The 24,447-nt window shown below is 42.8% G+C and overlaps 1 protein-coding gene across 1 annotated transcript in view; it reads right to left on the reverse strand.

The window, feature by feature from the left end:
• LOC126106441 (protein PALS1-like) overlaps nt 1-9,976 on the reverse strand; it is a 614,066-nt gene extending 604,090 nt beyond the window's left edge. The window contains exon 1 of the mRNA XM_049912721.1: nt 9,264-9,976. The gene's annotated coding sequence lies outside the window, so the exon portion shown is untranslated. The remainder of the gene's footprint in view (nt 1-9,263) is intronic.
• Between the last annotated feature and the right edge of the window lie 14,471 nt (nt 9,977-24,447).

The raw sequence follows: 24,447 nt of genomic DNA on the forward strand, positions 1-24,447 counted from the left end.
GGAGAGGAAGGTGGAAGAAAGACAGACCTCTTGCTAGTTTTTTACTTTCCCCGTCAATTTATAGCGATAAAACGAATATGCCCCCCCCATGAACCATGGACCTTGCCGTTGGTGGGGAGGCTTGCGTGCCTCAGCGATACAGATAGCCGTACCGTAGGTACAACCACAACGGAGGGGTATCTGTTGAGAGGCCAGACAAACGTGTGGTTCCTGAAGAGGGGCAGCAGCCTTTTCAGTAGTTGCAAGGGCAACAGTCTGGATGATTGACTGATCTGGCCTTGTAACAATAACCAAAACGGCCTTGCTGTGCTGGTACTGCGAACGGCTGAAAGCAAGGGGAAACTACGGCCGTAATTTTTCCCGAGGGCATGCAGCTTTACTGTATGATTAAATGATGATGGCGTCCTCTTGGGTAAAATATTCCGGAGGTAAAATAGTCCCCCATTCGGATCTCCGGGCGGGGATTACTCAAGAGGATGTCGTTATCAGGAGAAAGAAAACTGGCGTTCTACGGATCGGAGCGTGGAATGTCAGATCCCTTAATCGGGCAGGTAGGTTAGAAAATTTAAAAAGGGAAATGGATAGGTTAAAGTTAGATATAGTGGGAATTAGTGAAGTTCGGTGGCAGGAGGAACAAGACTTCTGGTCAGGTGACTACAGGGTTATAAACACAAAGTCAAATAGGGGTAATGCAGGAGTAGGTTTAATAATGAATAGGAAAATAGGAATGCGGGTAAGCCACTACAAACAGCATAGTGAACGCATTATTGTGGCCAAGATAGATACGAAGCCCACACCTACTACAGTAGGACAAGTTTATATGCCAACTAGCTCTGCAGATGACGAAGAGATTGAAGAAATGTATGATGAAATAAAAGAAATTATTCAGATAGTGAAGGGAGACGAAAATTTAATAGTCATGGGTGACTGGAATTCGAGTGTAGGAAAAGGGAGAGAAGGAAACGTAGTAGGTGAATATGGATTGGGGGAGAGAAATGAAAGAGGAAGCCGCCTGGTAGAATTGTTCACAGAGCAGAACTTAATCATAGCTAACACTTGGTTTAAGAATCATGATAGAAGATTGTATACATGGAAGAACCCTGGAGATACTAAAAGGTATCAGATAGATTATATAATGGTAAGACAGAGCTTTAGGAACCAGGTTTTAAATTGTAAGACATTTCCTGGGGCAGATGTGAACTCTGACCACAATCTATTGGTTATGACCTGTAGATTAAAACTGAAGAAACTGCAAAAAGGTGGGAATTTAAGGAGATGGGACCTGGATAAACTGAAAGAACCAGAGGTTGTACAGAGTTTTAGGGAGAGCATAAGGGAACAATTGACAAGAATGGGGGAAAGAAATACAGTAGAAGAAGAATGGGTAGCTCTGAGGGATGAAGTAGTAAAGGCAGCAGAGGATCAAGTAGGTAAAAAGAAGAGGGTTAGTAGAAATCCTTGGGTAACAGAAGAAATATTGAATTTAATTGATGAAAGGAGAAAATATAAAAATGCAGTAAATGAAGCAGGCAGAAAGGAATACAAACGTCTCAAAAATGAGATCGACAGGAAGTGCAAAATGGCTAAGCAGACATGGCTAGAGGACAAATGTAAGGATGTAGAGGCTTATCTCACTAGGGGTAAGATAGATACTGCCTACAGGAAAATTAAAGAGACCTTTGGAGATAAGAGAACCACATGTATGAACATCAAGAGCTCAGATGGAAACCCAGTTCTAAGCAAAGAAGGGAAAGCAGAAAGGTGGAAGGAGTATATAGAGGGTCTATACAAGAGCGATGCACTTGAGGACAATATTATGGAAATGGAAGAGGGTGTAGATGAAGATGAAATGGGAGATACGATACTGCGTGAAGAGTTTGACAGAGCACTGAAAGACCTGAGTCGAAACAAGGCCCCCGGAGTAGACAACATTCCATTGGAACTACTGACGGCCTTGGGAGAGCCAGTCCTGACAAAACTCTACCACCTGGTGAGCAAGATGTATGAAACAGGCGAAATACCCTCAGACTTCAAGAAGAATATAATGATTCCAATCCCAAAGAAAGCAGGTGTTGACAGATGTGAAAATTACCGAACAATCAGTTTAATAAGCCACAGCTGCAAAGTACTAACACGAATTCTTTACAGACGAATGGAAAAACTAGTAGAAGCCGACCTCGGGGAAGATCAGTTTGGATTCCGTAGAAATACTGGAACACGTGAGGCAATACTGACCTTACGACTTATCTTAGAAGAAAGATTAAGGAAAGGCAAACCTACGTTTCTAGCATTTGTAGACTTAGAGAAAGCTTTTGATAATGTTGACTGGAATACTCTCTTTCAAATTCTAAAGGTGGCAGGGGTAAAATACAGGGAGTGAAAGGCTATTTACAACTTGTACAGAAACCAGATGGCAGTGATAAGAGTTGAGGGACATGAAAGGGAAGCAGTGGTTGGGAAGGGAGTAAGACAGGGTTGTAGCCTCTCCCCGATGTTATTCAATATCTATATTGAGCAAGCAGTAAAGGAAACAAAAGAAAAATTTGGAGTAGGTATTAAAATCCATGGAGAAGAAATAAAAACGTTGAGGTTCGCCGATGACATTGTAATTCTGTCAGAGACAGCAAAGAACTTGGAAGAGCAGTTGAACGGAATGGATGGTGTCTTGAAGGGAGGATATAAGATGAACTTCAACAAAAGCAAAACGAGGATAATGGAATGTAGTCGAATTAAGACTGGTGATGCTGAGGGTATTAGATTAGGAAATGAGACACTTAAAGTAGTAAAGGAGTTTTGCTATTTGGGGAGCAAAATAACTGATGATGGACGAAGTAGAGAGGATATAAAATGTAGACTGGCAATGGCAAGGAAAGCGTATCTGAAGAAGAGAAATTTGTTAACATCGAGTATAGATTTAAGTGTCAGGAAGTCATTTCTGAAAGTATTTGTATGGAGTGTAGCCATGTATGGAAGTGAAACATTGACGGTAAATAGTTTGGACAACTTTCGAAATGTGGTGCTACAGAAGAATGCTGAAGATTAGATGGGTAGATCACATAACTAATGAGGAAGTATTGAATAGGATTGGGGAGAAGTTTGTGGCACAACTTGACCAGAAGAAGGAATCGGTTGGTAGGACATGTTCTGAGGCATCAAGGGATCACCAATTTAGTATTGGAGGGCAGCGTGGAGGGTAAAAATCATAGGGGAGACCAAGAGATGAATACACTAAGCAGATTCAGAAGGATGTAGGTTGCAGTAGGTACTGGGAGATGAAGAAGCTTGCACAGGATAGAGTAGCATAGAGAGCTGCATCAAACCAGTCTCAAGACTGAAGACCACAACAACAACAACAAAACGAATATTGCAATAGACTAATTTGGGTCCGCCCTATCGAAAGGGCACGTAAAATTCCCTTTTAAAAATAATTTTGTTTGTATCGGGAATCAAATCGACGCTTTCGGTCGACACTGGTGGTCGCATGAAACACATGGTGAGCAGTATTTCCTTGGGGTTACACGTTGCAAAAACGAAGGTGCAAATATATGCCGAAACGAGGCACTCCCTTGAATACCCTGTGCTGGTTTATGCATATCCGGGGCATGACAAGTCATCAGAATGAAGAAACATGCACGGATGGTATGGTACGAGTGGCTAGGGATCATTTGCAGTGAACCGGGACAGAAGGGATATTTTTTGTAACTTTTTCGCTGTACTTGAGGACAATAACATGGAAATGAAAGAGGATGAAGATGAAATGGGAGATATGATACTGCGTGAAGAGTTTGACAGAGCACTGAAAGACCTGAGTTGAAACAAGGCCCAGGGAGTAGATAACATTCCATTGGAACTACTGACAGTCTTGGGAGAGCCAGTCCTGACAAAACTCTACCATCTGGTGAGCAAGATATTTGAGAGAGGCGAAATACCCTCAGACTTCAAGAAGAATATAATAATTCCAATCCCAAAGAAAGCAGGTGCTGACAGATGTGAAAATTACCGAACAATCAGTTTAATAAGCCACACCTGCAAAATACTAACGCGAATTATTTACAGACGAATGGAAAAACTAGTAGAAGCCGACCTCGGCGACGATCAGTTCGGATTTAGTACAAATATTGGAACACGTGAGGCAATATTGATCCTACGACGTATCTTAGAAGAAAGAGTAAGGAAAGGCAAACCTACATTTCTAGCATTTGTAGACTTAGAGAAAGCTTTTGACAGTGGTGACTAGAATATTCTCTTTCAAATTCTGAAGGTGGCAGGGGTAAAATACAGGGAGCGAAAGGCTATTTACAATTTGTACAGAAACCAGATGGCAGTTATAACAGTCGAGGGGCATGAAAGGGAAGCAGTGGTTGGGAAGGGAGTGAGACAGGGTTGTAGCATATCCCCGATGTTATTCAATCTGTATATTGAGCAAGCAGTAAAGGAAACAAAAGGAAAATTAGGAGTAGGTATTAAAATCCATGGAGAAGAAATAAAAACTTTGAGGTTCGCCGATGACATTGTAATTCTGTCAGGGACATCAAAGGACTTGGAAGAGCAGTTGAACGGAATGGACAGTGTCTTGAAAGGAGGATATAAGATGAACATCAACAAAAGCAAAACGAGGATAATGGAATGTAGTCGAATTAAGTCAAGTGATGCTGAGGGAATTAGATTAGTAAATGAGACACTTAAAGTAGTAAAGGAGTTTTGCTATTTGAGAAGCAAAATAACTGATGATTGTCGAAGTAGAGAGGATATAAAATGTTGACTGCCAATGGCAAGGAAAGCGTTTCTGGAGAAGAGAAATTTGTTCAAATGGCTCTGAGCACTATGGGACTCAACTTCTGAGGTCATTAGTCCCCTAGAACTTAGAACTAGTTAAACCTAACTAACCTAAGGACATCATACACATCCATGCCCGAGGCAGGATTCGAACCTGCGACCGTAGCGGTCTCGCTGTTCCAGACTGCAGCGCCTAGAACCGCACGGCCACTTCGGCCGGCAGAAATTTGTTAACATCGAGTATTGATTTAAGTGTCAGGAAGTCGTCTCTGAAAGTATTTGTATGGAGTGTAACCATGTATGGAAGTGAAAGATGGACGATAAATATTTTGGACAAGAAGAGAACAGAAGCTTTCGAAATGTGGTGCTACAGAAGAATGCTGAAGATGAGTTGGGTAGATCACATATCTAATGAGGAGGTATTGAATAGAATTGGGGAGAAGAGGAATTTGTGGCGGAACTTGACTAGAAGAAGGGATCGGTTGGTAGGATATATTCTGAGGCATCCAGGGATCACAAATTTAATACTGGAGGGCAGCGTGGAGGGTAAAAATCGTAGAGGGAGACCAAGAGATGAGTACACTAAGCAGATTCAGAAGGATGTAGGTTGCTGTAGGTACTGGGAGATGAAGAAGCTTGCACAGGATAGAGTAGCATGGAAAACTGCATCAAACCAGTCTCAGGACTGAAGACCACAACAAAAACAGCTTGAAGCCCTCCTCAAAATGAATGTCCCGCCCTGCAATAGAGTGTGCGCTTGTGAAACTTCCTAGCGATCAGAAGTGTGTGCCGTAACAGGATTCGAACCCACAACCACGCATTCCCACGAGCTGCATTACCTCAGCACCGACTCTCGTGACTATTATACTTGAGTCTGCTGGTGCGTCACTCTAGTTTCCTGTACGCTACTGCAATGTCAGCGTTCCCCGCAGGAAAGGAAAAAGCGAAACCCAGGTTGGCACACATTTTAACCGATTAGCAAATTTTAAACAACTCTGTTTGGAGTCAGGCACAGTAGCATTTCGAACCCCTCTGATTCTCCCCAATATGGATGCATCTTACTTAATTTGCGATGATACTTTATCGTTTACGTGAATGTTTCACCAGTTAACTATCTTTTTGAACTGTTTCTACCACCCATGAAGTTTCGGTGAATCATTTTGTTCGGTTTCCTTCTGGCCCATTGGTGTCCCTGTGCATGTGATCGGCTCTACTGCACAAGAAAGTCGCTAACCAACAGAAATGCACTGAACCTATCTGACTTGACCAAGTGGAACATGTTAAACACATAAAATAAAAAGGAAAACTGCAGATATTCGCCTGCAGAAAACGAAAAATTTTGAGACATCCATGCAGAGAAGCTAATGCACTTGAAGCAGGACTCACGGGGTATGAATTGCCATTGTGAATGAATACAATACCTGTTCCAATGTTTTTGGATAATAATAATTTCTACGGCCCACATTATTACGAGGAGTCAATATTCGTTTGCTTATACAGAACAAAATATTTCAACACGGTTGTAACATTATTAGTGGGCTCTGGCTCTGAGCACTATGGGACTCAACTGCTGAGGTCATTAGTCCCCTAGAACTTAGAACTAGTTAAACCTAACCAACCTAAGGACATCACAAACATCCATGCCCGAGGCAGGATTCGAACCTGCGACCGTAGCGGTCTTGCGGTTCCAGACTGCAGCGCCTTTAACCGCACGGCCACTTCGGCCGGCATTATTAGTGGGCAATTGTTTGTTTATTTTGGAAACATACCGAAGAACATTTGTGAAACGATACATGTTCAGTATGGAATTAACAGTCACATGAGGCACGAAATGTGACGAAGTACGAACACGATAAACCGGGGCAATTAATTTCGCGAAAACAGTTTCGTTATCCCCACGGTAGAGAGCTGTATTTTAGCAAGTTTTAAAAAAAAGCAATGAGAACTTGTAAGCGTGCCATACCTGCCTGGAGCCAACGGTTTTTGGGCGGCTTTTCAATACACGACGTTTACGATCCGAGCGACCGTTCTTTCCGTGAGTCACGTCGCAAGAGGAGGCAAGAAGTGATTGGCGTTGAATTTTTTAGACGAAACGTCGACAGTAGCAAAGTAGTGGAAATTGAATGAGGAGGGGCAGAAAATCGACTCGGGAATTCACAGCGAAAAATGGCAATAAGGAGTTGTTACGAAAGCTGCGTTCTAACTCAGAAGCATCTCAAGTGTTACAGTTTAACGACCGCGTGTGAATGATAACAATCATTGTCATCTGTGATTTCTCATGCGCGATTCATTAATTTTCATGAGGAATTTCCCGTGAATGACACCAACCGGCGGAGGTGAAGCAGGAGTGGGTTGACGACATTAGTGTTTGGCGTCCCGTCGACAGCTGTGTCATCAGCGAGGGAGCACAAGCTCGGATTGGGGAAGGACGGAGGAGGACAGCGGCCGTGCACTTTCGAGGGAACCATCCCGGCATTTGCCTTAAGTGGTTTACGGGAATGCTAAATGAGGATGGCCGGACGCGGGTTCGAAACGTCGTCCTCCCGAATGACAGTGCGCTGACCACTGCTCTACGCCGTTCGGCAATCCAACCAGAGTGTAAATACTATACTGCAAACGCAGTGACGAATGCGAGGCCAAACTGGAACTTGGTAGAGTTGAAACAGGTGTCTCATAAACAGTGGTTCTAATATTACAATTGTCGGTCAAGAGAATTATTGAATATAAACCATGAGCATCCATTTACGTATAAAATTTCAACTAAAAATAATCATTTTTTGCAAAAACAGACATAATGTCTTATGGGATAACAGCAATCAGTGATTTTATAATGTTACTTAAAATCCGTCTTGATTGCAAAATTTTTTTTATTATTCATATGACCGGTTTCGGTTCATTCAGAACCATCTTCAGATCTGATATTTCAGTTACAGGAGTAACCCGTCCAAATCCAGCAACTTTCACATGCTACGTCACATCAAGTGGAAAGTTACTGGATTTGGACGGGTTACTCCTATAACTGAAATATCAGATCTGAAGATGGTTCTGAATGAACCGAAACCGGTCATATGAATAATAAAAAAAAAAATTTGCAATCAAGACGGATTTTAAGTAACATTATAAAAATAATCAAGCTGTGTTACAATGGAAACAGCGGGTCATGGACCGGATCCAGACACACGGTCGCCGTTATTGCATTGATTGCCTGTATGTTTCTTACCCCTAACTAGATAACTGCCTGTTGCTTTTAGTTATGCAGGGTGTATCAAGAAGAATCATCCGATTTGGCACGTCTATATTTCCTAAAGTAATAAACCTATAAATGAATTTTGTTTTTTGATGAACGGGAAATTGAAAAAGATTTTTGTCATACGTTTTCATAAGTGTTCAATATCCCCCCTTTGAGATCCACGGGATATGTCGATGTGGTATTCAGATTGTTCCCACACTGCAGCCAGCATGTCTTGAGCTAGAGCTTCCACAGCTGTTGTTATGCGATGTCTCACTCCATTCACTGTTGTTGGTAATGGAGGGACGTAAACAGAGTCTCTTATGAACCCCACACAAGAAATAATCACATACAGTCAGGTCAGGTGATCTTGGAGGCCAACAATGTAAGGCTGAATCAATACATCCAGAACGAGCGACCCATCGTAGAGAATACCTTTGATTGAAAAATTACCGCCCATTCAGATGCCAGTGTGGTGGTGCCCCCCATCGTGTTAGTTTGCTCTTTCCAACAGTATGTTGTTCACGCACATATCCCATATTTAAATCGGATGATTCTTCTTGATACACTCTGTATTTGCCACCGTGAATAACCATGACTTTATCTTGGAATTCTTCCATTTGGTCTGTGGTTGTGTAGAAAGCAACCATTTAGCAATTGTGAGTCCGCCTTGACGCAAAACACTCTGTTATTTGTTTACTTATTTATTCCCCAAATTATTTTCGGCGACGAACACAGTCGCAGATGACATGGTGTACGCTGGGAAAAAAGCGGCAACAGTGAAAGCACGTAACAAAGACGATGTATGGGCAAAGGTAGTATGAAAGTATCCAAAGACAACTATATTTCAAAAAACGAACATGAAAAATGTAATGTTTTTTTTATAACTACGCTATTTTTTTGCATGTTTTAGATTTAAAGACCCACGGATGATGGCGGTATTTGTCGCCGGAACTAGTTGGGGGAAGAAATAAGTAAACAAATAACAATGTCTTTTGCATCAAGGCGGACCCACAATTCCCGTGTTGTTGTGAATAACCATCGAAGTATAGCAAGAGGGGACGAGTTGACGGTTACACACTCACGATGTTGCAACTGTGGTGAAATGTATTTCGACTGACGCTAGCAAAGATCGTGAAAGAAATCGGGTGCTATTAATTGCAAGAGGGATAAAAATTGACATGGTACTGTATATATACGTGCAAATAACTGGCACTAGACTCTGAATTTACTCGTAACAACATAAATGTGTACTAACCGTCATAACCGAACACTTCTTTGCATTCCTGACAGAAAACTGTACTGAAGATGCCAACTGCGAACTGCAGAAATCCGCCGATGTGTGACCTCACACGTGCTAGCTGATCCACGTGGCGTCGCCGAAGGAGGAGGCACTACGTCACCGCCGCCACCTTAACAGGATCAGACGGTGCGAACCGGCAATCCGCGAAGCCAACAAAAACACTCACAGCAGCCACACACACACACACACACACACACACACACACACTTGTGCACAGTTTATAGCGCCGCCGTTTCCGCGTCGCGGCCAGGACTGAGGTTCAGCGACTTTTTTTAATCTACGAATTTGGTTGTAGAAATCCTCGAATTCCAGGTGTTCACGCGTTGTCGAAGAATTTTCGACAATGTCGAGATTCTGAGATTGGTCTCAGCGACTGTTTGACTCGAGATGATTTCTTGACGTAGCAGGCTGTCGTAGACGAAATTTCTATCGCTTTTCTTTGCGTGGAGAATTGTTACTGGTCCAGCCTTCTATTGTGCCAGGTAAAATCACCGGCCGGATCGTTGTAATTCGGAGATGCGACTAGTAACAGCTGCGAGAGATGCAGTCGGTTCCGGTATAAGAGGCTGCCACGGCGCGCGTAGGCAGCTGGTCGGAGCTTAGCACTTCGCACGACACTTCGCCGCGCGCGACACTACAATAGCGGGACGCCACCGATGCTGCGGTGATGGCACCGGCCGACGGACTGAGGTTGGTCGCGGGCTGGCGGCGCAAGGAACGACGGGCGGCAGGGTGGGGGGTAGTGGCGCGAGAGGGGGGGGAGGAGGGCAACGCACTGCGCGGCACGGCCAGGGCCGCCGGAGGGGGAAGGGGGTGCGTGGTGGGGGCACGGCCGGCGCCCGCCCCCACTCCACCTGCCGCGCCACCTGACAGGGAGGGAGAGGGGGTGGACAGGTGGCCGTTACGATTCTCCCGCGCAAGGTACGAACTGGAAGCTCAGCCGAGCTCCGCTGAATGGGGGCGACCGTGCGGCACTCACTCTCCAGGGAGTGGACGCGAGCCAGCAAGCAGTGGAAGACGCCACAGTTTCCGTCGACGAGGTCGACCACACAGACTGTGTTTTGAAATTTTTACGTAAATTCCTTAAGCTGCAACGAGTGACATTTTCTTAAAATACTTACTTTTTTGCTAAACAGGTTTCCGAACCTTTTTCCAATCTAATCTTGAGATGGTGCACAGGAGGTTACACGATTATTTCGAAGCGTAAAGCTCATTTTACACTAGCGACTTCTCTGGTCAAAATCGACTACGGTAAGTGTGAGCGAGATCCGTGCCTGCGTGTAAATTAGCAATCGAACAATGACGTCAATGATCTACAGACTGTGCCGAGAGTAAAGGCGAGGCCAGACGACGTTGGGATCACATATTTACCTCGAACTTTCTACACCTTTAGTTGTTGTTGTTGTGGTCTTCAGTCCAGAGACTCGTTTGATGCAGCTCTCCATGCTTCTCTATCCTGTACAAGGTTCTTCATCTCCCTATACCTACTGCAGCCTACATCCTTCTGAATCTGCTTAGTGTTATAATCTCTTGGTCTCCCTCTACGATTTTTACCCTTCACGCTGCCCTCCAATACTAAATTGGTGATCCCTTGATTCCTCAGAATATGCCCTACCAACCGATCCCTTCTTCTAGTCAAGTTGTGCCACAAATTTCTCTTCTCTGCTATTCAATAACTCCTCATTAGTTATGTGATCTACCCATCTAGTCTTCAGCATTCTTCTGTAGCACCACATTTCGAAAGCTTCTGCATTTCGAAAGCTTCTGCACTCTTCTTGTCCAAACTATTTATCGTCCATGTTTCACTTCCATACATGGCTACAATCCGTACAAATACTTTCAGAAACGACTTCCTGACACTTAAATCTATACTTGATGTTAACAAATTTCTCTTCTCCAGAAACGCTTTCCTTGCCATTGCCAGTCTACATTTTATATCCTCTCTACTTCGACCATCATCAGTTATTTCGATCCCGAAATAGCAAAACTCCTTTACTACTTTAAGTGTCTCATTTCCTAATCTAATTCCCTCAGCATCACCAGATTTAATTCGACTACATTCCATTATCCTCGTTTTGCTTTTGTTGATGTTCATCTTATATCCTCCTTTCAAGACACTGTCCATTCCGTTCAGCTGCACTCCCAGGTCGTTTGCTGCCTCTGACAGAATTGAAATGTCATCGGCGAACCTCAAAGTTTTTATTTCTTGTCCATGGATTTTAATTCCTACTCCGAATTTTTCTTTAGTTTCCTTTACTGCTTGCTCAATATACAGATTGAATAACATCGGGGATATGCTACAACCCTGTCTCACTTCCCTCCCAACCACTGCTTCCTTTCATGCCCCTCGACTCTTATAACTGCCATCTAGTTTCTGCACAAATTGTAAATAGCCTTTCGCTCCCTGTATTTTACCCCTGCCACCTTCAGAATTTGAAAGACAGTATTCCAGTCGGCTTTGACCAATGACGTCATACATTAGTCATAGATAGTAATATCTTCACTTCGAGACATAGATAGTAAAACAGTTCTGTGTTCCGGAGAAGCGCTATCACTGTACATTAAAATAATTATTCGTAATGATATTGAGGTAATTTGGAGTATTAATTTGTTATTGTAGAACAATTTTTAGTGTCTTATCTTCGTTTATAGGAATGGATTTGTCTGTTTGTGGGTATGTAATTTTCGTTACTGTCTGTCTAGGCGAGCTTCTGTTATTCCTCAATATTTCCGTGTGGTAAGTTTACTTTTCCATTTGCTTCTTTCACTGTATTTCACTATTTTGACATATTTCACTGTTTTATTCCGCCATTATGAGTATTTTTGTGTTGTGAAGTGCGTAATAGAAATTTCTCAGCTGTCGATCTTCTTTAGTTTCCCAGCACTAGTATCAGCACGACATTTTCGAATGTGTACTTGCTATATTACAGGTGAAACCCCCGACAAAAATAAAGTTTGTACCCCGTCCTTCACTTCGCCTTTACACTGACGACACAACTAAACTTTGTATCTTGTCCTCCACTTCTCCTTCACACTGACACTATATATGTCAATTGGCGAGCAAGATACAAATGTTGCGTATAGCTATGTAGCTCAAGTAACGAATGGGATAATATTAGCGTCCAAGGCAAACAAGAAAACTGTACCCCTTAGTGAAATGTGGGATACAAATTGTGCATGTGTCGTCTTCTTGTCTCCGTATAGTTCAATTGAGGTACAGGTTGCAAATGTAACTTACGTCTATTTCCACCTTTTCGTTACCAGTGTACATATATAGAGGTCAACGGAAGTCTGTTATACATATATTACATACGTAGGTCCTTCTGTCGTCAGTAGTACTGATATGTACCTAAGAAAAGGCTGTTAGTAATAGCGGAGACGAAATAAGCAACACATCTACAATTTGTATCCCGTGTTTCACTTAGGGTTTCTGAAACGGAGAATACATCGTTCAAGTGAAGAACAGGACAGTAATGCTAGTGAAAACGAAGAAATCGACTTTTAATTTGTATCCGGTGTTTCATTTACGGTTTAGTGAAGCAGGGGATACATAGTTCAAGTGAACAACAGGACAGCAATGCTAGTTGAAACTAAGAAATCGACGTACGCTGAACTTGTATCCGGTACTGCACTTAAGCAATACAGTTCGAAATAGTTTCGAGACACAACTGACATGCATGTAACGTGATGTATTCTTTGCTAGTAATATATTTCACTCATTTCTTTCCATTGTATTTTGCGGAGAAATACTAAGATACAAACACGCGGTATCATTAACGTGAGAATACTACTGGCCCTTATATACGTGAAGTACAGTTTTTCTCTCTTGCATTCCTTTGTTTCTGACCATTATTCTCAGCTCTTTCATCTTTTTAATACATGCTCTTTGGCCAATTCTGACGTCATTGGTCAAAGCCGACGGGTAGTATCCCCTGCTAAACTAGACCCGACGTTGTTTTCGTGGTCCAAATGTCAACCCGTGAGATATCTTTCCCAGTACACAATAATCTATGATGCCTGCTTCACTGGGCTAGGACGCCGTTTCTACGGCAACTACCGATGCACGTTAGTAACATCGTTCCGCTATTATTACAGAAATGTTGGTGTGGTTCCGCCATAGTACAGCTATTTTCATGGCGCTGACATCAGAAGAGAGCAAAATTAACCGTATTTCTATGGTATCACATAACCGTAACATACAACGTATCTCCCCCTAGCACAATCTTTGACAGCACCACTAACGTCCACAGCGGAACAGAACGCCATTTCCATGGTAACCCTCGATTATCCATGTAAACGCTGGGTCAACGACAACCTTTGGTGCAGATTTATAGTTCTGAGTTTAGAAGGCAGCATACTCTAAGCCTATTTTATACCAATGAACCATTTTAATAGTATAATTTATATTCATTGACGAATAATAAACAATAATTGACATTACTGTGTATTCCAACTGTAACTGTTCCTTCATATATATTAATGTATCTAATCATGATGGGTAGATCACATAACTAATGAGGAGGTATTGAATAGAATTGGGAAGAAGAGGAGTTTGTGGTACAACTTGACTAGAAGAAGGGATCGGTTGGTAGGACATGTTCTGAGGCATCAAGGGATCACCAATTTAGTACTGGAGGGCAGCGTGGAGGGTAAAAATCGTAGATGGAGACCAAGAGGTGAATACACTAAGCAGATTCAGAAGGATGTAGGCTGCAGTAGGTACTGGGAGATGAAGAAGCTTGCACAGGATAGAGTAGGATGGAGAGCTGCATCAAACCAGTCTCAGCACTGAAGACCACAACAACAACAAATCATGAACGTGTTTTCTGATTGGCTACTTATGATGTCATACTCAGAACGGTGGATGTGACCAGCCCTATTAATACCCGTTCCCTCCATGCACAGTTAGCAGTTACACGAGCGTCGAGGGTCGACGGAATTCGTATGTTCAAATGTGCGTGAAATCTTATGGGACTTAACTGCTAAGGTCATCAGTCCCTAAGCTTACACACTACTTAACCTAAATTATCCTAGGGACAAACACACACACGCATGCCCGAGGGAGGACTCGAGCCTTCGTCGGGACTAGCAGCACAGTCCATGACTGCAGCGCCTCAGACCGCTCGGCTAATCCCGCGCGACTCGACGGAATTTATCTAGCAGTATCCATCCAGCACTCTGGGTATAATTTATTGCTATTTATCTTATTTTTATATATTTTTATATATGCTTTTTACAACGTCTATACTACTTTGGCAATATATCTTTACAGAGTCTGAAGATGACACTTTCATAGAGTCGAAACCGGTCACTCACTCCAATAAAAAATATTTTAACAAGATTGAGATCAAGACTGTTTTAAATTTTAACATTCTGGTAAGGTACCGGGACTTCTTTGCACTTCAGCGCTTCGAGTTGCAGACATAGAGGCAGGCCCCATTGGGCAGTTAACCTGCCCAGCGATGAGACGTTGAATATCACAGAATTTACACCTGCACTACAAAAATGAAGCCAACCGCGGTGGCCGAGCGGTTCTAGGCGCTTCAGTCCGAACCGCGCGACTGCTACGAACGTAGGTTCGAATCCTGCCTCGGGCATGGATGTGTTTGATGTCCTTCGGTTGGTTAGGTTTAAGTAGTTCTAAGTTCTAGGGGACTGATGACCTCAGAAGTTGTCCCATAGTGCTCAGAGCCATTTGAACCATTTTTGAACAAAAATGAAGGTGACCGCATGTAGTGGGATTCCAACCGTTGCCTCTTTGCAAGGCACGAACGCTAACCACTTGACGATTTCATTTTGTTCGTTACATTTGCTCGGGACGGACGTCCCATGACATCCGTGCAAGTTCACCATTTATCCATTCAATCAGATTATTTTAGTACAGAGAGCAGCCAATCCCCTGACCGAACACGTTGAGCTACCGTTCCAGAAAAATTTAAGCGACGGTGGGGTTCGAACAGGGTAAAATTTAAGCAGTGGTGGGTTTTGAACGCGGAACCGAGAACGTTAACCACATCGACATCTCACAACCGACACCTTTTGCACAAATAGATGGTTGACATAACAGACCCGTAAAACTATTCTTGAGATTTTCTCGGAGTTGTCAGACTAGTATACCGTAATACTTGCACATTATGTTATCTGAGTGATCTACTGAAGGTGTACGAAATTTGACGTCAGTGATCGCAACGTCGTGGTCTCAGTTTGTGAATATTCTGCACACTGCGCTTTCGCAGAGACAAGGGACTAATGGCGGCGTCTGCTAACTTTATCTGTTAAGGTGTGTTACTTGCTACTTATATACCCCGTTGTCAACTCCAGGTTACTGTGTTCAAGTTCCGACATTTTATAGCGATCTCGAACAAGAGAGAAACGACATCCTTCCTTACAGCAGCAATGACAACAACTCGTCTACGTTGTGTCACAACTACTCTATGAATTACTCCTTTTTTTCCTTTCATATTTTTCTGTTTCGGGGACTTTTTCCTGTGAAATAAAGGTTTTAAATAATTATACTAACATTTTTCTTATGAAATGTTGAAATGTTATACTGTTTTTCAGTTGTAAGATTGAATGAGTATGAAATGTACGCTAGTTTTACGTACACACGCTGGCCTAGTCAGAGTTAGACGTTGTCGTCAAACATTCAATTTGAATCCAGAATGAGATTTTCACTCTGCAGCGGAGTGTGCGCTGATATGAAACTTCCTGGCAGATTAAAACTGTGTGCCCGACCGAGACTCGAAATCGGGACCTTTGCCTTTCGCGGGCAAGCGCTCTACCATCTGAGCTACCGAAGCACGACTCACGCCCGGTACTCACAGCTTTACTTCTGCCAGTATCTCGTCTCCTACCTTCCAAACTTTACAGAAGCTCTCCTGTGAACCTTGCAGAACTAGCACTCCTGAAAGAAAGGATATAGCGGAGACATGACTTAGGCACAGCCTGGGGGATGTTTCCAGAATGAGATTTTCACTCTGCAGCGGAGTGTGCGCTGATATGAAACTTCCTTTCTTACAGGAGTGCTAGTTCTGCAAGGTTCGCAGGAGAGCTTCTGTAAAGTTTGGAAGGTAGGAGACGAGATACTGGCAGAAGTAAAGCTGTGAGTACCGGGCGTGAGTCGTGTTTCGGTAGCTCAGATGGTAGAGCGATTGCCCGCGAAAGGCAAAGGTCCCGAGTTCGAGTCTCGGTCGGGCACACAGTTTTAATCTGCCAGGAAGTTTCATTCAATTTGAATGTTGTGAAGTTAGAATCGCATTATCACTGGACGTGCGTGCGAGCGCGTTGGCATTACAGTGTAGAACCGTGTTGAGGCGTGAATAGTCGAGTCGTGTCGAGTCTACAGACAACGCTGCAGAGAGTAGCTACACGGCGTGTGTGTGTCGAGACGAGGTCGTAAGGCAGCGATGCCAGAGCACATAATGACTCGGCGGAAGTTTGGTGTGGCCGCATTAAGCGGGTACAGTACAATCACTGCAAGCGGATACCAGTTAACACGAAGAGTAATGTGGGTTCAAGGTTATTTATCGCGGAGCTGCAAGGAGAAGATACTGTGCGATACACTGACAACGAACAGTGTTTTACATGCACTAGCGACGACACGGTGTAAAATCGAACCATTTATTGGTTTAGACTTGTAAACGACTAGCCAGCGTCATAAGTAATTTTGAGACAAAATAATAGCGTGCTATTTCAAAGTGTCGATTATCGGTTATAGCTAAGACAATGTACCAATGTGTGATCCATCTTATCCCTTACAACTAACTCAAGAAAATCCTAATGACTGAGAAGCAATTGTAATGTCTTTCTACAAAAAAATTGAGTTAAATGAAATAACTAAGCAGTGGGTAACATTTTACTGTGCTGAAAGAAGTTACAATAATTGAAGTTTCATTTGTTTCCAAGACAGTAATTAACCAAAGTGCATATGTCTATCAAAGTGAACAGTAATTCCAAAAGCAGTGCTTAAAATTCGGTAAAAGATTTTTTAGGTTTATTTTTGCAGTGATAAAAAAAGTTTTCAATTTATGCAACTGCACTCAGTCAGAATTGTCCGTCAAGTCTTGAGCATCAATGGTAGTAATTGTACAAAGTGATTTTCAGTAACTGTTAATGAATAATAGCGAAAGTTGAAGGTATTTGAGATCAACAAATCAGTAAAATCATTCTCGAATTTTTATGCACTTTTTGCAGTTGAAAATCAGTTTTTCAGATTACGTAACTGGGAATTACAAGAAAGTGATTATTGAACATGGATCTAATCACCACGATGTTTTCCAGATTACCTGACTGCATTTGCTAGTAGATAACTGTAAATGCCTTTTGCGGAAAACTAACGACATTAAGCTTTACAGTGAGTGACGTCACGAGTTTTCCATTTCACGTAAACATTCACGGCTAATGAAATTTTGTTGTCCTCTATTCATTACTGAAATCTTTGCATTCTTCACTATTTAATCCAGACGTATTTGACCACTGAGAAGTTGTGCAACATAATTTTTCATAATTTCGTGCTATATCAACAAACGTCTCAAAATCCGCAGAACGAACGACTTCCAGTTTCTTCCGACAGCGCTAGCACTTGTGGAACTCCAAGCAGTAGGTCTCCAAACACACACACACACACACACACACGCACTAATGTGAAGTATGTCAAAATTAAACACGTACCATTTCGCTCCGCCCCCATAGGTCTATCCTTTTGCTTACCTGTAAAGAAAAAGAAATAACGCAAATTAAATTTTTGATGGTTCAGTATATTGTTATTTCTATTAAATAAGACGGAAATATAAAGAGCGTTACAAAAAGGTACGGCCAAACTTCCAGGAAACATTCCTCACACACAAAGAAAGAAAATATGTTATGTGGACATGTGTCCGGAAACGCTTACTTTCCATGTTAGAGCTCATTTTATTACTTCTCTTCAAATCACATTAATCATGGAATAGAAACACGCAGCAACAGAACGTACCAGCGTGACTTCAAACACTTTGTTACAGGAAATGTTCAAAATGTCCTCCGTTAGCGAGGATACATGCATCCACCCTCCGTCACATGGAATCCCTGATGCGCCGATGCAGCCCTGGAGAATGGCGTATTGTATCACAGCCGTCCACAATACGAGCACGAAGAGTCTCTACATTTGGTACCGGGGTTGCGTAGACAAGAGCTTTCAAATGCCCCCATAAATGAAAGTCAAGAGCGTAGAGGTCAGGAGAGCGTGGAGGCCATAGAATTGGTCCGCCTCTACCAATCCATCGGTCACCGAATCTGTTGTTGAGAAGCGTACGAACACTTCGACTGAAATGTGCAGGAGCTCCATCGTGCATGAACCACATGTTGTGTCGTACTTGTAAAGGCACATGTTCTAGCAGCACGGGTACAGTATCCCGTATGAAATCATGCTAACGTGTCCATTGAGCGCAGGTGGAAGAACATGGGGCCCAATCAAGACATCACCAATAATGCCTGCCCAAACGTTCACAGAAAATCTGTGTTGATGACGTGATTACACAATTGCGTGCGGATTCTCGTCAGCCCACACATGTCGATTGTGAAAATTTACAATTTGATCACGTTGGAATGAAGCCTCATCCGTAAAGAGAACATTTGCACTGAAATGAGGATTGACACATTGTCGGATGAACTATTCGCAGAAGTGTACCCGTGGAGGCCAGTCAGCAGCTGATAGTGACTGCACATGCTGTACACGGTACGGAAACAACTGGTTCTCCCGTAGCACGCTGCATACAGTGACGTGGTCAACGTTACCTTGTACAGCAGCAACTTCTCTGACGCTGACATTAGGGTTATCGTCAACTGCACGAAGAATTGCCTCGTCAATTGCAGGTGTCCTCGTCGTTCTAGGTCTTCCCCAGTCGCGAGTCATAGGCTGGAATGTTCCGTGCTCCCTAAGATGCCGATCAATTGCTTCGAACGTCTTCCTGTCGGGGCACCTTCGTTCTGGAAATCTGTCTCGATACAAACGTACCGCACCACGGCTATTGCCCCGTGCTAATCCATACATCAAATGGGCATCTGCCAACTCCGCATTTGTAAGCATTGCACTGACTGCAAAACCACGTTGGTGATGAACACTAACCTGTTGATGCTACGTACTGATGTGCTTGATGCTAGTACTGTCTAGCAATGATTCGCATGTCAACACAAGCACCGAAGTCAACATTACATTCCTTCAATTGGGCCAACTGGCGATGAATCGAGGAAGTACAGTACATACTGACGAAACTAAAATGAGGTCTAACATGGAAATTAAGCGTTTCCGGGCACATGTTCACATAATATCTTTTCTTTATTTGTGTGTTAGGAATGTTTCCTGAAAGTTCGGCCGTACCTTTTTGTAACACCCTGTATAAGAAGTGGACACCCTTTCTGCTCAGGAGTTTTGACTCAGGTGTATCATCATAGATTAGTGCACATTCCATCTTCAAATGTCGAGATAATCCAAAATCATTTATACAATTTAAGAAGCCAATAAGCGAACTCACTGGTATCAATAAGCAGCCCTCTTCAGTGCTAAGTTAGCTGATTTTTTTTTATTAATAAGGTGCAGCATTTTCTTTTAAACGGACAGCGAAATACAGATTCACACACACTGAAGAGCCGAAGAAACGGGCACACCTCCCTAATATCGTTTAGGCCCCCGCGAGGAAGCAGATGTGCCGCAACACGACGTGGCATGGACTCGACTAATGTCTGAAGTAGTTCTGGAGGGAGCTGACACCATGAACGCTCAAGGGCTGTCCATAAATCCTAAGAGTACGACGGAGTCGAGATCTACAGGGTGTCCAATAAAGAATTACCCGATTTTACGTAGAATTATTTATTAGGAAGAAGGGCTTGACAACAGATGCTTCAAGTGGCTCTCAGCACTATGGGACTTAACTTCTGAGGTCATCAGTCCCCTAGAACTTAGAACTACTTATCGAACCTAAGGACATCACACACATCCATGCCCGAGGCAGGATTCGAACCTGCGACCGTAGCGGTCGCGCGGTTCCAGACTGCTGCGCCTAGAACCGCTCGAGCACCCCGGCCAGCCGGGCTTGACATCAACAAATCGCATACTAAATTACTCAGAAAAGACAGAAGTTTACAAAAATCCATCATAAATGTGCAATATGTTCTCCATTTGCTGCACGGACGACATCTAGCCGATAGCCGAATTCATCCCAAACTGAGCGTAAGGTGTCTTCTGTCACTGAAGTTACAGCAGCTGATATTCTGGTTTTTAGTTCATCAATGTCACGAGATGAGGGAGGAACGTGAAGACATTGTTTAATGTATCCCCACAGGAAGAAATCACATGGTGTTTTTTCAAGGGGCCTAGGATGTCAACAGTGTAAAGGCTGTCTCGCGCTCCTGTACGCCCTATCCAACGTTGAGGCACGTTGGCATTGAGGAAACTACGCACGTTGTTGTGCTTTTCTGAAACTCTAGACCATGCCGATTACATCTAGCGCTGTTTCAGTTACCTAGTGACATTTGTCTCAATATTACACCCTGTATTTTGAACAGCTCGTTGCAAAGCATCCCAGATGTGCTCAATAATGTTCATGTCTGGGGAGTATAGTGACCAGAGGAAGTGTTCAAACTCTACAAATGTTTGCAGAATGAATGCAATCCACACATGTCTCGTATCGGGTCAAAATCAAATCATGTATGCCTCTTACCAAATCAAATCAGTTTGATTTTTATTATGCTTATCCATTACGGATATTTTAGAACCGTGACTGTATATTAATGTAAATAAGTTATATACAACTGCAACCAGTCACTTTTTCAATAAGAATGCTTTATTACATTAACCGGTTTTCGAACCCTTTCAGGTTCATCTTCAGATGATTTCGGGAGGATCCGGGAAGTTACATCATTACTGGTAGTAGCATAATGCTGGGTGCTGGTTCTATGGCAGAAAGATGGGTCACACTTTAATGTATCGTTATGACTATACCTTACCTGTCGATATGGATGTAAATTTAGTTTTTACTTACTGTGACAGTATAGGCGGCTTTTTTCGTATCTGTCTGCCTCCATTTTGGTGTCCTGAACACTTTCACACGAACTATATTAGTTCACACTTTAACAGTGACACTTTACCAGCATCCAGCATGCGCTTTACAACTGTTGCTTATAACAAAGATCTTGACAGAGAGATATGGCATAAGCCTACTTTGTACAGAGATGTGATTTGTTGTTCTTTACATGTGTTAAAGTCGATAAAAGGGCAAGTTTTTTATCAGAATGGCGATAACATGAGAGCACTAGATGAAATAATAATAAATTACTACAAGAACAAATGTCAGGTGATCTGATATGTTATTTCTACTTGTATGTTACAGGCAGTTTTTTTTAATAATATATATATATATATATATATAGCAATTATCATGTTTGGCATTAACATGAATCCCAAGGAATCAATAATACAGAGTTATTGTATCTGCAGTGAGGTGCTGCTGTCTGTATGACTAGGACCTGTATATTTAAATTAATAACAAATCTTCAGATGAACTGTTGGCTTATTTCTGTTGTTACGTTAACGTGATCTGGAGTATTATCAAGAGCACATTCTGTTTATTTTAGCTAAAGGTATATGTATAAGATTTAAAGTGATTGTAATGGATTAAAGCTGTTTGAATGGCTGTACATTTAATAATTTAAAAATCATGAACAAAAATTCTTTAACTGTTGACTTACTTTTATTCTAACATTAGAGTGTTCTGGGATATTGGTAAAGGCAGCTTGTGTTTGTTCCAGCTAGAATTAATATGTATAAAGTACTGATTTATGTTACCAATGGAGGGCTTTAACATTTAGAGATATGGTACATGTCTTATTCTGTGGTAGTATACTACATTGACACCGGTATGGTTAGGACGTAAGGAGAGGGGGGGGGGGTCATTGGGAGGGGGCGGGGGTTGGGGAGCCGGTGTAGGGTTCGTTGGGTGGTTAGTTGTTTTGAACTAGTAGATCTTCTAAGTTCTGAAGGAAAAATTTGTTTCTCAGTTCAGTTTGATCATTGAGTAGGTAGTCAGGTGCTGTATTTGTGTAGATAAGTATTTCAATTTCTTCAAGAAGGTCAAGTATTGTACCTTTGTTGGCAAAATGTAGTATTCGGAGATTCTGTTCTATGTTGTTTGCAGAATGATTGTGTTGGGCAAGATGTGAGGCAAAGCTGGATTTGCTCAGGTTGTTAAGACGGAGTGCATCCATGTGTTCTTTAAATCTTGTTGTGAAGCTTTGACTTGGTAAGAGGCATGTGTGTATTGTGGCATTCAATCTGCAAACATTTATAAACCGTATGTTGTCACTTCGATGTTTTTTATTAAAACCAGGCTCTGCCAGTGCAGTCTCAGTAGGCTAGGCTTGGAAATAAACCTTTCACGTTAGAAACTAGTCGCCTAATATACATATTGCAGCTGTTCGCAGAATCATTAAAAAACGCTTTAAGGATTGTCAATGCGTCTTCCTGTAACTTGGAGTTTCTCTGATTTTCCATTCATGGTCAGTTTACAAAATGTTTGTGGGTCATAGTAATATTTCGCCTGCTCTTCTTGTTGGATTGTATACTCTAGGAGATTTAGCAATAAAGCAACTACTACTACTACGACTACTAATACTACGTGACCAGGCCCAGAGGACCGCACGCTGCTACAAGTTTCCTCCTCCACTGTATTCTGTCCGTTGCTCCTATCCGCCATCCATCCACATCTATTGACGCTTGATTTGAATCTTCGTGCAGTCCATCCCTCCAACGCTTCTTGGGTCTCCCTGGCGGTCTCTTCCCTGTAGGTGTGAAATCCAGGAGCTTCCGAGGCCGTCTGTGATCCTCCATCCGGGCCACATGGCCGACCCACTGCTTTCGTTTGGCTTTGACATTTCCTGCTATGTTGGGCTGCTGGTATAGTTCCTCAAGCTCTTGGTTCTATCTGATCCTCCATTCCCCTGTATCTGCATCCAGAACCGGGCCGAAGATCTTTCGAAGCACTTTTCTCTCAAAAACGAGGAGCTTATGGAAGTCCTGTTTCCGGATACTCCATGCCTCACAGCCATAAATAACAACAAGCGGGATCAGGGTTTTGTACAGTCGAATCTTGAACTGTCTGGAGAGATATTTGGACCGAAGCAGTTGTGCTAGGCTGTGGTAACATCGGTTTCCTGCTTGTATTCTGGCATTGTTCTCCGCTTCACATGACGAGTTCTCAGTGAAAGTGCCACTAGGTATTTGAATTCATGCACTCTCTTGTAGGACTGGTCTCCCACCTGCAGTGATTTTGACCACGCGTCATAACGAGGTACTCTTTCTTGGCTTCGTTTATGTTTAGCCCAAATTTTCTGGCAGCCTCCTTTAGTGCTTTGTCCATTTGCTCCAACTCCTCTTCCGACCTAGAGAGTAAACAGATGTCGTCTGCATAGGCTAAGTATGTCAGTCTCTTTCCTTCGATTTCAATCCCTTCGTTCTCTTGGAAGGTTTCGCGTACGGTCTTCTCGAGGGCAAAGTTCAAAAGAATAGGGGACAACCCACTCCTTGCTTGAGACCTGTCACAATTTCAAATTCCTAAGTTACACGATTTCCCATCTTTACCTTTGCACGTGTTTCGCTCAGACAGGAATCTTTGAGAAACGTCATGACTGGCCGCCAAGACCTGCCAATAAACTTTCATTATCGGACTGCCAGTTTCGGCCCACAGACCATCATCGGGTTCATAAAAGCATGTAAAATGGCTCTGAGCACTATGGGACTTAACATCTACGGTTATCAGTCCCCTAGAACTTAGAACTACTTAAACCTAACTAACCTAAGGACATCACACAACACCCAGTCATCACGAGGCAGAGAAAATCCCTGACCCCGCCGGGAATCGAACCCGGGAACCCGGGCGCGGGAAGCGAGAACGCTACCGCACGACCACGAGCTGCGAACTAAAAACATGTACATCACAATAGTAAGCGATACAGAAATAGTGGTGTCAGATAATAAAATCTCTGAATTCGTCACTGTTGTCACATACTAACACGAATTACATATTCAGTCATAAAATGCGCCAAACAATGCACTCATTCACGCTGTATCAACAGTCAGCATTAACGCTGCGACCGGAGGCATGCTACGTTA

The sequence above is a fragment of the Schistocerca cancellata genome, chromosome 10, assembly GCF_023864275.1.
Source record: "Schistocerca cancellata isolate TAMUIC-IGC-003103 chromosome 10, iqSchCanc2.1, whole genome shotgun sequence".
NCBI classification, from domain to species: Eukaryota; Metazoa; Arthropoda; class Insecta; order Orthoptera; family Acrididae; genus Schistocerca; species Schistocerca cancellata.